This window comes from Suricata suricatta, chromosome 3, assembly GCF_006229205.1.
Source record: "Suricata suricatta isolate VVHF042 chromosome 3, meerkat_22Aug2017_6uvM2_HiC, whole genome shotgun sequence".
Classification (NCBI taxonomy): Eukaryota; Metazoa; Chordata; class Mammalia; order Carnivora; family Herpestidae; genus Suricata; species Suricata suricatta.
Window position 1 is genome coordinate 172,857,994 of NC_043702.1, and position 4,270 is coordinate 172,862,263.

Below are 4,270 nucleotides of genomic sequence, written 5' to 3' on the forward strand. Positions count from 1 at the left end.
ACCGGACAAGCTGGACACGTAGCGTGGGTGCAGAGGACGGAGGAGGGGCTGCCTGCTCCTGGCCGAAGGGGAGGCTGCAGCTGGCGCTGGGCTGGTGCAGAGAGGGTCCCCGGCGCGGGGTCCCCGGGCAGGTCCCTGTGCACCTGTGCTTGTGCGTGCGCGTGTGGCCGCGACCCCGTCCTCAGCATCTGGCATCAAACGTCCCCTTCGACTAGTGCGAATGGTGATGGAAACCAGCGACCGGAAGTCACCGAGCGGGTACACCGTGCTGGCGCCGTGCCGAGCGGGGAACACGACGATCCTTTCACCCTCCCAGCGCAGTAGCTGTGACCATCACCCCCTCCTAGAGTGGAAGAAACGGACAGCGGAGGAGTCCAGGCACCTGCCTGTGGCTGCAGAGCTGGTGACTTCGCAGAACCAGAGTCTGCACTGGGGCAGGTGCCGGGCCGTCCACCAGTCTCCCTCTCCCCCTGGCAGGTGGTCCCGTTGAGATGCAGCCCCGCCGTGGGACCCGCTGTGGCCAGTGACATGGGAGGGCCCGTGGCACCCGGCCAGCAGCCCTGGGAGCCGGGTGCGCTTGCAGCCGGCAGTGCCCAGGCAGGGCTGCACCGTCGGCCTGCACCCGGAGGGAAGGACCGTCCCTCCCCCGGCCACGGTCGTCTGTGGGGCCATCACAGCACCACCGCTCAGGCGGTGGGATCCAGCCCCTCCAGCACAGTGAAGGCTCGGAAGCCCCACGCCTGGACGTCTTCCCCAGTTTCCTTGCTGACTCGATGTCCCCACCCCATACTCCAGGGAGACACGATCACCCTGTGCAGCCCTGCTTGTCTCCGTCATCGGACTGAGCTCCCAGCGGCCACTTCTGGTCTTCGGCTTCCCAGCATTGAGCGCAGAGCCTGGGACACAGGAGGTGCTCAGAGTGGGTTCGCTGAGCGATTATCTTCAGGACGGGCTCCCGGGTCCGGAGGACACCCCAGAGGACAAATCTCCAGGCGCCCAAGACGGCCAGTCCACCTCCGACCCCAGCTTCTTGGGCGGTGACCCAGGGACGCCCCGGCGGGCCAGCAGGCCGTGCCCCACCCTCCGCAGACCTCGGCAGTAAATCAGCAGGTGCGAGGGGCTTACCCCAGAGAGCGATCTGGCGGTGGCATGAATGAGTAATTTACAAAGCCCATTAAGGCAACCCGGAATTACTTATTTATGGGAACTTTTTGACAGATCTGCGGCTTAATCATTTATCCCTCTGAACATTTAGCCAGGGTCATGGGTAAATAATTCACTTATTACACACTCCAGAGTGGTTTATGGCCCTGTGACGTATGATCTCACACGGGTGCACAGCGGGGAGCCGGGATGTGAAGGCCGAGGAGGGGGGGCTGAGAGTCCGCACAGCAGGCAGGGGCCCAGGCCCCCGAGAAGGGGCTTCTGCTCGGAGTCAGGCTGACGGTCGGTACGAAAGGATGTCCGTGCCTGGTCTAATCTTTGGGGGGACAGTGAAGAGAGGAAGTTGGTGTGCAGAGACTGGTCGAAAAATGGTAGGTCTTAGCTCCAGGCAGAGCGGAGACAAAGTGCAGCTGTAGGACCCCCCCCCCCCCCGCCCCGACACTGGAACCCTCCCAGGACTGTCCCTAGTCCCTGCCTGGTCTCATGACTCCCCGTGCCCTTCTCATATCAGCATCGCCCCTGGGCCCCCCCTCCCCGCGAGGCAGGCCCATGCACTTGCTCTGCAGACCTCTGCCTTTATCTCCCCAATATACTCTTCTGCTACTTTGTATTCAGTTTTCAGCTCAAAGCCCACCTCCTACAGGAAGCCCTCGCAGACTACCTGAGCGCTGTTTGCTCCCTTGAGGATGTACAAAGTAGCAGGCATTCGTTATGTACCTTACGCGTGCTGTTGGTTGGCCTGTCTCCCAGCTAGAAGGGGTGTCTCCCAGGGCCAGGGCTCAGCCTTGACCGTGGCCTCCACTGTGGCTCGCTCAGCACCTGCCCCGGAGGGAGTTAAAAACGTGTGGGCTGTTGATGGTGATAATGAGGATGCCCGTGCGGAGGGTGGAGCTGTGATGTCCTCCGCTCCCACCGCTGCCTCTTCCCAGCCCCCGAGACAGCAGAAGCTCGTGGCCAAATCGCGGAGGTTTGTGGGCTTCTAGCCGGCACCGTGCGTGGATAGAGAAGCTCATGTCGGGATGGAGAGGGGTGCTTGGGCAGATTCACTGGAGAGGAAGCAAGTAGAGGGTCCAAGCGCAAGGGACAAGCTATCCACTCCTATGGAAGATCCGTCCCCGGCCCCACCTACCCCAGTCGGAACCTTCCAGAGAGACGCTGGGGCGCAGAGAAGACACATGTCTTCCCCGTCCCTTAGTTCTGCTTCCTCGGGCCGAGGCCGGCTGAAGCAGCCCTCCCGCCTTGGCATCCGTCCTGGCTCGCACAGGTAGGCAAGGAAGGAGTCCCGTACGTGTGGGAAGAGAAAAAGACAGCTCCCTGCCCGCCTGCCGGAAGTCCTGCTCAGAGCCCAGCCTCAGGCAGTCTTGCTTTGATGTTCCAGAAGGTGTGGGGTGTGGGCAGGTCACCCTCCCCTCAGCAGGGAAAGCCCGGCCCAGGGGAGCTGGGAGGGGAGAAGGGACCAGTGGGGGCTGCCTGTCCTCCCTGAAACAACAGGCCTCCAGGCCCCGCCTGGATGGGACAGGGACCCCACAGGGACCCGACAGGGGACCGGGCTTTATCGCTGTTTTCATTTGTATGCAGCTCCCACACCTCCACGGGGGGCGTGATTCTTGTTAGCTTCTGCAGACTGAACTGTGTGCTCCCAAAATCCATTCGGTGGAACCCCAACCCCCAATGTCACTGTATTTGGAGATGGGACTTTAGGGACATAATTAAGGTTAAATGGGGTCATAAGGGTGGGACCCTGACCAGATGGGACCTGTGTCCTTTTAAGTGGAAGAGACAGCAGCACTCCCCCTGCTGGCCCTGCAGGTGCACAGGGGCCAGGGGAGGGACGACCCAGCAAGGAGGCATCACCTGCTGCCCAGGAGGGAGGTGTCTCCAGGAATCCGCCCCCAGGGAGCCCAGATTTTGGATCCACCCCCCGGCACCCCAATTTTGGACGACCAGCTTCAAGAACCATGAGAGACAAACGTCTACCGTGTAAGCCGCCCGGTGCGTGGTCCGTAGTTGCTCCCGAACCGCCCCCTGCGCCCCCCCCCGCCCCCGCCCTCGTGGAATCTTCCAGCTTCCTTTCAGAGTCGGGGGGGGGGGGCCCGAATGGCTCGCCCAAGTCACCCAAACAGGAGGTGACAGAGAGAGGCTTGAATTACGACAGCGACCCCTGGCCGTGAAGGCTCCCCGGACCCCGTCCTGGATCCCAGGCCGCGTGGAGCCGTCTCCGGGTGACCCTCCGGGGCTCGCTCTGGTCACAGCGGTCCCCCTGCAAACCCGCCCCTCCTTCGGGGAGCCCGAGGTGGCCGAGAGGGGAGGGGCCCGGGGAGGTGGGGGGCGGGGCTCCCGCCCGACTCTGCGGAGCAGCACTGCCACCTGCTGGTCACAGCCGCGCGGCGCCCGCCGCCAAAGGCACGCTTTCCCTCCTGTGTGGTTTATTGTGGTAAGAACACCTCCCCGGAGACCTGCCGACTTCAGAAAAATTTAAGTACACAATATAGTGTTGTTAGTCGTGAGTAGCGTGTGGTTCCGCAGACGTCTGGAGCTCACCCCTCTTGTGTACCTGGAGTTTACTGCTCTGGTCCCTCCTCCCACGCCTCATCCCCTCTGGCCTGACTCCAGGCCTCCCGCTGTGTCCTGCAGGCAGTAGCTAAATGCAGGACCCTGGGCACCAAAGGAGGCACGTCCTCTTGGGTCTGAGGAGAAAACAGGTGACTGATCCCGAGGAGTGGAGGGCTGGCGCGGGAGCACCGAGGCCTCCCTGCGTGTCTGGGGGGTGGGGTGGGCAGGGGCGTCTGGACGGCCGACAGGAAGAGCCGTGTGGCAGTGAGGAAGGTCCCCGCTGGCTGGGTTCTTTTAGCCACCTATCTGGGAAGTAATCCCACCCCCATTTGACACACGGGGAAACTGAGGCTGAGAGAGGTTTCTCACCCCACAGGCTCGCGTGGGTGAAAGACACGAGTGCATGTCACAGGGTCTGAAGGCACCGGCGCACCCGGCAAAGAGTGTGAGTATTAACGTCCGTGCTTAGGAGGGGTCCCCCTTTCTCTTCTCCACAACCCTCCTGCCCAAGCGCCTTTCTGTGAGGTCCCCTCAGTCCTCTGACAAGAGGGGG

The 4,270-nt window shown here is 62.6% G+C and overlaps 1 long non-coding RNA gene across 2 annotated transcripts; it reads right to left on the minus strand.

Annotated features, from left to right (window-relative positions):
• Nucleotides 1-1,219: 1,219 nt before the first annotated feature.
• On the minus strand, nucleotides 1,220-2,361 carry LOC115286890. Of its 2 annotated transcripts, none has more exons than XR_003906328.1 (3): nucleotides 2,294-2,361; nucleotides 1,882-1,983; nucleotides 1,220-1,480 (listed from the first exon to the last, which is right to left on the minus strand). It is a non-coding gene; the product is annotated as an uncharacterized LOC115286890 (long non-coding RNA). The 2 variants fall into 2 exon arrangements; XR_003906327.1 differs by having other exon boundaries at nucleotides 1,220-1,521.
• Between the last annotated feature and the right edge of the window lie 1,909 nt (nucleotides 2,362-4,270).